Genomic DNA, 12024 nt, shown 5'->3' on the forward strand with positions numbered 1-12024 from the left:
CAAGTTATTCTCCGAAAAATCCATGAATGATTGATTACTAATAATACAGTCTCACACCTAAATGACAGGTTTTTTATGGAACTTGTAAAAATTTTGTTGGTACAAAGTAGGTTAGGTACGGATTTGATACAAATTTATGAATTAGTAAAGGGTCATAAAACGGAAAATTCCTTTAATTTATCTCTTAATCATTAAGCAAATAATGATAAATTAATATTTAAATATTACAAAGTTTTGAATGAGGACTGTGATCGTGTGATCAAGAAAGTGAAATCGGTATAGGAAAGGGTGGAAATCCCGTTCATGTGAGAATACAGGGATATTGTATGTACATATATAACTTCCCATCGGCGAAATAATTTTTAATTTCGGTTTAGTGATTTAGGTGAAAATGCATAACAAATAAATAAACAAACTCATATCGATCGCGTTAATAATATTAGTTGAGACATTAAATTATTGTACTGTATACATAATTACAATAGTTTAGTATACATAGTAATTGTTATTGACCATTCATAAATAATAATACAGTAACAGCATCATTATCAACCCATATTCGGCTCAATGCTGAGCACCAGTCTCCACTCAGAATGAGAGGGGTTAGGCCAATAGTCCACCACGCTGACCCAATGCGGATTGGACTTCACATACGTAGAGAATTAAGAAATTCCCAGGTATACAGGTTTCCTCAGGACGTTTTTCTTGCACCGTTGGAGACACTATTGATATTTAATTTCATAAAATGCACTTAACTAAAAAGTTGGAGGTGCATGACCCGGACCGGGTTTGAACCTACGGTCCTACGCCCTCCGGAATCGGAGGCAGAGGTCATATCCACTGGGCTATCACGGATATCTCTTTAGGTAATATAGTGATAGCATAGAATACATAATAGTACAAGGTAATTGATCATGGTGCAAATGCACACCATAGCGTGTATAGTACACGGGTAAGTAATGAGCGAGGCGATAATTGAAGAACCACTTAATTAATTGAGGAGTGTGTAGCATAAAGGCACATGATCATTCTAATTGGAATTCACGGAAATTAGTATAGAAAGGGAAGTAGGAAAGCTTCGACCTACACCTTCGGAAGCTTTCGCTTGACTGGTTATCTAGGATCGAGTATAGTACGGCTATTCTCTAACGATGTTTTGTATAACTCGCAAGTGTGAGTTTCGAACTCACCGCTATCTTTCTCATTTTATAGTACCGTGTTAAACAGAGAGAGATAGAGGAGTTATAAACATATCGTTACAGAATAGGCCAGCAGATGATGGGTAACCTTGAGACGGCGCGTATTGTGCGGAGGTTATCTCTGCAGACCCTGACCATTGGTTGCTTGGACTATCAAGTCCCGCAGCGGAAGTACTGGATTTTTTTATAAATTTTGAATAGTGTTATGTGCATTGTTAGAAATAAAAAATAAAAAATCTAGAAAGAACATAAATCATACCGATTTATAATGAACAAAAGTGACTTACTGAATATTTTTTTTTTAATTTAAAATGCTTTCAGAACAGTGTATTCTCTCGGCAAAGGGACACATTGCTGTTCACAATTTTAAAGGCGTGAATTAGTATTTTTTTTTAAAGCATCCATAGTGGTACGCATTTTAGAAAACAATTTTTTTTTTGGATTATTTTTTTCACGTTAGTAAGTTCGAACCACTGTTAAAAGCATAATATAGTAGAACCCGTTTAATACGATTACGCAGGGACCCAACTAAAAACGCGACAAGATATCATGTATTGGTCTTGTCCTGCAACCTTGTTTAAGGACCTTTATGATGTCTGGATCTATCGGTTGTAATTTATTTGTCGCATTTGGAATTACATGCGTGTGACATGTAGGCGTATTAAATGGGATGACGAATCGTACTAAGCGTTAGGAAAAATTAGAAAAACATGTCTCAAGATGTAGGGACTGGCGTAAAATGACGTAGTATGAGAAATCGTTTTAAGCGTGGTCGTTTTAAGCGGGTTCTACTGTCATTAGTAAAATAGATATGCTTAAATCGAACCGAATTCGCTTATTTCAACACGTAGGTACCTACTCATTCCAAGTTTAAAGGCAGTTTGACGAATCCGTCTCAAAAACAACCCTGTTTTTTGTTCAGTGACTAACTACACAGGGCTTATCACTGACATTGAATAGGGTTTTATTATAAAAAAACTTCATTGTTCATTTATCAGCATCCTGGTATTTGTCGTAACAACGTAGATACGTTGAAAATTTGCGTTGAACATTGTAAAATTATGGTATCCATACTTAGTAATATTATAAATGTGAAAGTGTGTGTGTCTGTCTGTGTGTTTGTCCGTTTTTAACGGCAAAACGGAGCGACGAATTGACGTGATTTTTAAAATGGAGATAGTTGAAAGGATGGAGTGTGACATAGACCACTTTCTAACTCCCCACTCCCTAAAATGGGGGAAGGAGTGATCGGTGGAAGTTTGCATGGAGCATTCCGCAATTTTCAAGGTAGAAAGCTTAAAATTGGTATGCAGACTATTTGTGACTAAAAAGGGTAGGGTAGGGGTAGGGTAGGGTTAGGGTAGGAGTAGGGAAGAAGTGCACATAAGTCAAAGCGAAGCTTGACCGGGTCCGCTAGTATTTTCAGAATCGTAGTTCGAGTTATAATAGACAATAGGAAAAACGGTTCCTATCCTATTATCTTGTTGATTACGAGATCCTGGGTTTGATTCTATTATTTTACACTAAAAATGGAAAAAAGAAAACAACCTAAAGATTAATACATCATTAGATTAGCGCAGTCTTCGAACTGATCAGCACGTAGAACATATCATTATGATGTTATTTTTCACTCGTTAGTTTAATGGGTACGTTTTTAGGTTTTGAAATCGGTTGTATTTTTTTTTAAATAGTGTTTGAACGGCGTAAACATACTAGTAGTATCAACTTCGCTTATCAGGGGACTGATATTCTTCTTGTTACAAATAACAATGGCCTGCAACAGCGTGGGCGGGAGAACAGACCGACTGACAATGTAGTTGGTTCACTGCCCACTTATCCACCGACCACGCCGCCGCGCTTCCGTTGAACAAAACTGTACTCAATTTATCAAACAAAAACATCCGGCTCCTTGATTACTTGAAACTTTACAACTCGTTCGAACCACTTTGTTTTGTAACAATTAACATTGTTTTTTAACGGTTATCAAAAATGTAGGAAAATAATAATAATGTTATACCCGTATGTAAATAATAATGTTCAGCTGGTGGGAGGCTTCGGCCGTGGCTAGTTACCACCCTACCGATAAAGACGTACTGCCAAGCGATCTAGCGTTCCGGTATGATGTCGTGTAGAAACCGAAAGGAGTGTGGATTTTCATTCTCCTCCTAGCAAGTTAGCCCGCTTCATCAGGTGACATTGTAGTCAAGGGCTAACTTGTGAAGAATAAAAAAAAAATATGTATATTGCTGAGTACATTGCTGCAAGGATCGTAACAGGTGTATAAAGACGTAATCTCTGCCTACCTTACGGATATGAGAAGCGTTGATATTATTTGTATGTATTAACGAGTTGCGAAGCTGAAGTGGCAACGGGCGGGGCATATAGTTCGAAGAGTCGATGGACGTTGGGGTCCCAAAGTGCTGGAATGGCGACCCCGCACTAGTAAGCGCAGTGTTGGCCGACCCCCCACCAGGTGGACTGACGACATCAAGCGAGTCGCAGGGATTCGCTGGATGCAGGTGGCTCAGTATCGTGATGTTTGGAAGTCCCTACAAAAGGCCTATGTCCTGCAGTGGACGTCCATCGGCTGATATGATGATGATGATGTATTGCTGAGCTTGAAAATATTATTGAGAGATATTTTCTCAATCATGCTTGGAAATTTGAGCATTATTTTGACAACCTTCTTTGAGATAAATCGAACTAGCTGTACTGGTCGAGCGGCGGCTGGGAATAGTTGTATGGAAATCCATATCTGTCGGGTTTAGAGGCTAAATAAATTACTATGTACAATCATATTTGTCGTGTAATTTAAAAATGGAACGATCTTCTACTCCGCAACATGGCGACCAAAGAGGTAACTTATGAAATGTTTAATTTAATTTTCGAATTGGCTGAAAGAAAGCTGTTTAGTGAAATAAAAATACTTGGCGCGTAAAAATCTATTGTTATTAGTTGTTAGTCAACTTCGCCATTGGTTTAAAAATAGTATTACACGTAATATTGACGAAAGCACTTTATCCGGACCATCAACTTCCACTTTGAAATTCAGAATCACGTCGAAGACAAACGTCAACCTCGTTAGAATTATCTGAAACCAACATAATTCCCGGAAAATCCACATTAAATTTTAAGAATTGTACATTCTGTAATTGAATTTTCAAATAAAAGTTCTCAAATGTACTACTTTCTTTAATTTCCGCGCATTACTATACAAGCCTTGGCTGCAACTTGGGTGTGTGTATGGGTAACCAAAATGGTCACCACTCAGCATGTGCTACGTTGGTGATGGATCCATCAGCGCAGCGCTGGTTTTCTAAAAATTTTATATACAAACCCTTTTATACAATATAATGTTATATACAAAACTTGTATTCATTGTCCAAGTAGGGACTTGGACAATGAATACAAGTGGAGTGGAGTGGACATATAACAAAATATAAGAACAACATTTAGTAAAAACATCCCTCAGTTCTGACGTCACAAAGCTTCGATAGAAAGATTGTGATTAATTAATACCTAAAACACGACGACGTCAGAACTTAGGAGAATTAATTACTTTAGTATCTATCACACACTACGGCACTATAACGGCAGCATGAAGTTTATGAGCAAATAAAAAGTAAAACAGCTGGTACAATGTATTTTACATGAGGTTTTTCCACGAACATATCTCAAAATCAAAATAAAAAATAGGTACTGAATTTGTAGTAGTTTACGTGCAAGTAGCGTTTAGAAAAAGAAAAGATATTTTTAAAAGTCGATTGAATTTAGATAAAAATCAGAAACATAGTACCTTTTTAAATGGAATAAGCTCTCGCTTGACCCCGATCTTACCTGATGGTAAGTGTGGCCTAAAATGGAACGCACTTGCCCCGAAGATGCCTATTCACTATCATCTTAAAGATGCCCAGATTGTAAGAATTAGTAAACACTGACTTCGGGAGAGAGTTCCATTCCCTAGCCATGTGTATAAGAAACGAAGAAGCAAATAGCTTCGTACGAGTTCGAGGGATGTCAATGACATAGGGATGGAAACCTACCCGGTGTCTTGCAGTGCGATGGTAAAAGGTAACGGTCGTACGAGCTTGTCGGCGCAAGTGAGTCATTAGATCGGACGGTTTGTGTCGTCACGAGCCGAGATAGTATGAAGTGTTCCGTGAGTTAGATGAGCAGTAGTAGGAGGCCGAGTGCTGGTTATATGGGCGACTAGTTCATTCTTGTAGTGGCGTTCGATCCGTCCATACCTTTTGTTGGATAATCCTTCATGGGATATTTTGGGATAGGCGGGTAGAATGATTTGAGTGGAGAATGGGAGTGTAAACTAGTTTTAATAGACGTCTTTAGCCCTACGTCTATTGGTCACAAGTTTGGTCGCTCAGGGTTATTCTTTACCACTCAAGGGTTGGTTGGTTATATTATTCTTAGTGAGAATTGTTAAACCTAATAGGTTCCCATTCAATAATCGTGTTATGCTCTTTAAATCCGCTTCTGATGTCACCCGTTTCCGACAAGCTCAAACAACTGTGCACACTTTCCGAAATATATTTTGTAAAATACCAACCTTCCTGCGATGAGCAAGGCTTTGAACTTTTGTGAGAAGGGGTGAGGCTCCTGGCTTGAATAATATTTGTTGTAATAACATAGTCTTTGGTGGCTGAAATACACATGGCGGTATAATATATTTGGACGAGCTAATTTCCAAAGGTACTATATCGCCGTAAAATTGAAGTAAATTGATCTGACTATTATAAAACTACAAAGTTATTGACTTGGTATTGAACCATTACTTCATGTGATCAGTTCTCCATCACCACCATTTTCATTAAATACCGAAAAGGTCAAAGTGTAAAGACGGCGTCACCCTGGTTGGCCGAGTGACGTAATACGTACCCCCTACTCCGCGTGTCACCCCATAAACAAAATGGACATTCGTCCTAAGTAAGTATGCTGTCGACGTTACGCAGAAATTATTGGATATTAACTTGGTTGTACAATCAAAGGGTTAAAAGGCTATGATATGGTTACGTTATTATTTTATCTATCATTATTTATATAAAGATTCATTTTAATACCAGCGCCCGCTAATTCGTATGCGTGAAATTCAGTTTTTCAATTTTTGGGATGAAAAGTTGCTTTGGTGTTGCTCAGTAACCTCCTCTATCTTCCAGTGAAAGTCCTACCAAAATAGGTCCAGCCATTCCAAAGATTAGCCCGAAGAAACAGATAGAACAATAAATGGAGTTTAAACTGTGGTGCAGATCAGGTCAATTCTCCAAGTATAAAAAATACTTTTTTGTAGCAACTCATATTCGGCTTACTGTATTTTTCTCCTCTCAGTATACGAAGGGTTAGGCCAATAGTCCACTACGCTGGCCCAATGCGGATTGGCGGATTTCATACACGCAGATAATTAGGAAAGGTAGGTTTCCTCACGATCTTTTTTCTTCAACGTTTGAGACATGTGATACTTAATTTCTTAAAAGGCACATAACTGAAAAGTTGGAGGTGCATGTCCCGCACCGTATTCGAGCCTACGCACTCCGGAATCGGAGGCATAGGTCATATCCACTGGGCTATCATGGCTCATAGTTAGATATTTGACGGTATATTTGTAAACGTTGCCGCAAAGCTACTCGTAATGTCTAATATATAATGTCACAATAAAATGTGAGCATGCAATTGTATGAGCATTGCCTATGGGCTGACAAAAGTTCTTGACTTCTTCTAATGAGGTATGTATTTATCCTAGACCTACAGAAATTGTATAAATCGTTAATTAATACATACTTATTATATTTATAACTTATTTCTCTTTGGATTTTACCTTCTTTTAGCAGACTCAAAAGTGATTACAAAAATAAGAAAACTAATGTCGAACAAAGGTTCACAACATTTGTCACAACATTTGTCAGGACTAACAAATCAAACTGTAACCAAAATAAGACCCTAGAATGACAGGGAATGACCTTGAGTGAAGTCACGAACTTGTGAACGATGAGTGTAGGGTTCAAGGATCCTTTGACTGTTAACAAACACTCCACTTAAGTCACACTCCCTGCCTATCCCAAGTAACCCATAAAGAATTACACAACAAGGGATCTGGACGGCTCGAACGCCACGAGCACACTGAAGCCGTTCGTACCGCAAGTCGTTGCAACGCGGCGATAACACTTCTTCTTCTTATTTCTTTCACAGTCTTGAAAATAGGAACAAATAATAAAAATTAAAAGTACACCCTACTGTAATGTCTGCGAGTAGTTATCACGCTGTTTTTCTCCATTATCTCGGTTATAAACGCCAGTACAAATTGAGAGAACAGTAAATATTTATGTATCTGAGTGTATGTTGCGTTTAGTTTATGTCAGCCATAAACCGCCTGCTGAAAGTCAGAGCGAGGCCATTAAATTACTATAATCGTAACGTTAACTGTATTGATCTAGTCGTTGCTTTAATGGGTTATTATCTACTACTAGCTGACGCCCCGCGGTTTCACCCGCGTGGTTCTCGTTCTCGTAAAAGTATGGGGATAATATATACCCTATAGCTTTCCTCGATAAATGGGCTATCTAACACTGAAAGAATTTTTCAAATCAGACTAGTAGTTCCTGAGATTAGCGCGTTCAATCAAAAAAACAAACAAACTCTTCAGCTTTATATATTAGTAGACTAGTATAGATATAGATTCCACCTATTCATGTTTATATTCATTTTACATTTCCTTATGTTTAGATTTTCAAAGGCTTAATTTTTATAATAAATCTAAATTATGAATTTACCTCATCATTAACAAGTAACAACCCATATTCGACTCAATGTTGAGCACCAGTCTCCTCTTGAATGAGAGGGGTTAGGCTAATAGTACACCACTGGCCCAATGCGGAATGACATCACACACGTAGAGAATTTATAAGAAAATTTTCAGGTATGCCGTTTCCACACGAAGTTCGTTCACTGTTTGAGACACGTGATATTTATTTTTTTATTTTTTAAGTACACACAAGTGAAAAGATTCGAACTTACTCCCTCCGAATCAATGGTGAGGTCATATACAATGCGCTATCACGGCTCTCTAGCTTATCAATGCTGGTTCATTTCCAGAATTAAAAGCTTTGCAGGATCTTCCCCACAGAAAAATTATAACAGCAGTTGATAAGGCGTAATTTTTCTCTCCATTTATGTTAAATATCGCAGATTATTGGAAGATATGAAAAAACAGGTTTGTCAAAATAGCAATTATAAAAGATTACAAAATAACACTTAATCAGACGGCATAGTTCCAGTTTTCAGGCAATCGTTCAACTTCTATTTACTGTGACAAAAAGTTACATGTACGGCGAATTAATTAAATTGTAAGAGGAATGAAATTTACTTTCCCCGCAGGAATACATTGTATAGCTGGCTGGCCTCGTGTCGTGAGTGCAAATGAATTAATGTATTATAGGTCTGCGACAGCCAGAAATACCTCATTTTGAGAAAGCTGAACGTTTGTCAGTCTACCCTCCTACCAAAGGTCATCAATTATTGTTGAATTTGGACCGTGGTGCCTTTTGAAGTTAGCACGTTTCAAGGGTCCGGACCGTCAACTGTGGGTGTAGAAAATATCAAAAAAATATATTTTATACTTGGACAATTGAGGTTCTAGAGCCTTGAAACCTGCTACCTTTCAAATCCACTACGGTTCAGTCATCTTCATCATCATATCAGCCGATGAACATCCACTGCAGGACATAGGCCTTTTGTAGGGATTTCCAAACATCACGAACCTGCCCCTGTAGCCAAGTATGACATTTGTTATCGACAGGTCACGTGATCAAGATCTGTCATTCCCATACATTTTTCGAGTTTTTGAAGCGATCGTGGAAAGAGAATCGACATGCTACTTTGCTACAGGGTCTGAGCCGCCTGCATCCAGCGAATCCCTGTTACTCGCTTGATGTCATCAGTTCACCTGGTCGACCAACATTTCGTTTTCTAATGCAGGGTCACCATTCCAGCACCGTGGGACCTCAACATCTATCGGCTTTATAGATGCTATCAGACCCATAGATAGAGACTAAGTCTCAGAACCATAGCGCATCACTGGCAATACACACTGTTCGAAGAGTTTTGTCTTCACGACGACGACTTTTGTCTGCCACGGTTCAAACTCTATAATAATAGGCTACCGTAAGTAGGTACCTATGGTAGGAGCGTGGCTTGACCCATTTTCAACCTTCCTAAAGTAAAGTATGTCTGACTACCGCAGGCTTTCTGTCTACATCCATACTAGGTAATTGCTGTTTTATGCCACGTCCATTGAAGTCATTTCACAAGCTTTTATTTAACTCTGTAATTACTAATTAGGTACAAGCAAATCTTGAAAATTGAATTGCTGGTCAAACGGCACGCAGAGAGAATCTAAAATGTTGACAAAATGGAAACCACAGTTTAACAAGATTTAGATTTAGAAATAAGATTTTTTTAAAAAGATACATTGTGTGAAATAAGATATGCAAAAAAAGGAAGAATTAGCTGTGTGGGAAATATACGTGAAGAAAAGAAACTAATGGAGAAACGTTGTTGAGGAGGCCTAGACCGACAACGAATGAAGTAAGTTAGGTCCAAATTTTGACGTGTTTGTTAGGATTTAGTATGTGTATGGTGTGATATGGTGAACTTCCCGGTATTATCAACATAATGATAGGGATCGTTACACAATTTCATCTCTTCAATGATATCTACCTTATAATAAAATTTGATAGACATGGCAGGGCAGGAACCTAGATAATAAAACGAGAACTTTTAGATACCTATAGTAAATTTTAAACTGTGACATGCGAACGGTCAAGGCTCGTTTGCCACAGCGAGTATGCGAATTGTCTAGACTCCTAATTCGTAGAATTAACGGCTAATGTACTATGTAGCGTACATCTACCAACATATTTACCTGATTTATTCATTACAATATCGCGTATTTGACATAAATATATTATAATATGAATTTTGAAAACAGAGGCGAGAATTTGAAATGAACAGATTCGTGGAACCTTTTTACGAAATGATTATTCATGTACAAGAAAATACTGTTACAAATTACAAAGTAATTATATGTGTATTGATAAAAATACCAATTGTATTACATGATACTCCTAAATACGTTAATAAATTAAGTATCTTTAATTTTATTCACTTTATCATCGGTTTGAAAGTTATATAAGTTTGTTTTAGTGAATCGGCTGGAATCTCAGGAGGATGAGGTCTTTTTTAAATTTTTATTATCATTTTAGAATTTAAATAAAGAATATAGCCAAATAATACAGAAGTCAGAAGTCTATATCACACTAATATTATAAAGGTGAAAGTTTGTGTGTAAGTAGGTTTATTCCTCTTTTACGCTGAGGCTACTGAAGTGATTTGCCTGAAATTTGGAATGGAAATAGATTTTACTCTGGATTAACACATAGGCTACTTTTCATCCCGGAGAAATCCATGGTTTCCGCGGGATTTGTGAAAAACTGAAATCCATAATAATCAATGATCATACTTTGTTGATTATCAAAACTGATTATGATTTCGATCCATTGTGCAAAACCTATGTACATTTATTCCTTACTTAAAAAAAAATGACTATTTAAAACTACTACTTTTTGTATCGACTGAAGTTCATTAGTGTAAACAGAGAACTTGTGACATTTAAACACCGGCACGCGACAAGTCAAGGTTGTGGAATTTTAATACCCTGGGTGTAGCAATACTCCGTTTGACCATTTTGCGTAATTAGTCTCCAATGTATCTCGGCCCTGATTCTTTTCGAACATAGGTATAACAACGGTCGACACGTATTTTGTGACGTCAAATTGATTAATAATTGAAGTTATTGATTTAAAATGAGAATACTAGTCGTGCCATTTAGGTAAACGTTACCAATATTCCCCTTTCCATTTAGCTAAGCATACTACGAATATGTAAAGGGTAGGCACGAAATAAGCCCGGGGCGGTAATCGAACGCATAGCGTCCTGTCTGACTATATTGTTGATAAGTTGCTAAAGACTTAGAACTAAATTGTTTATGTTTTGGTAATCATCAGAAGAAATCATCATTATTAACCCACATTCGTTTCACCGCTGAGCATGAGTCTCATCTCAGAACGAGAGGGGTTAGGCCAATGGTCCACCTCGCTGTTCTAATGTGAATTGGCAGACTTCACACACTTTAGAAATCATGCTAAATTATATTAACAATCTGACGTATTTAAGCTATCAATTAATAAAACTTATAAGCTAAATATAAAGTAACGCCTGCTTCTATCCAATATTTAAATATAATTATTTTCGATATAATAGGTAGTGCTTACAACGATATTTTATTTATACTATTTAGCTAATTGATCTTGAAAAGGTTGGTAACTCCTTGTAACCTATTCATGACAAGAGGTAGATACATGTGCTATAGCTATCTGAATGTGATCTTGTGAGGTCCGCCAATTTTAAGACAAAAATACACACGACTGATGGGCATACTTCATAGAGAATCACTCAATGGTAAATGTATATTATAAAATGCGGCGAATCATCGCCTCCCATTATTAATTTATCGACAAGTGCTTAATTTTCTATCGACATAAGTGGCGAAGGATGGATTTTGTTGAAGATAAGCCGTTCCAAAGAAAAAGTAATTCATACCGGGTGATACAATCTCCGGTTTCCCATCATCATCATTATTAAAAACCCATTCAATTCTCAGGTATACCTATAGGTTTCCTCGCAATATTTTTCCTTTTGCGTGATATTTAATTTCTTCGTAACATTATGTACGAAAAAACCGAAAAGATACACATAAAAA

Source organism: Bicyclus anynana, chromosome 6, assembly GCF_947172395.1.
Source record: "Bicyclus anynana chromosome 6, ilBicAnyn1.1, whole genome shotgun sequence".
Lineage (NCBI taxonomy): Eukaryota > Metazoa > Arthropoda > Insecta > Lepidoptera > Nymphalidae > Bicyclus > Bicyclus anynana.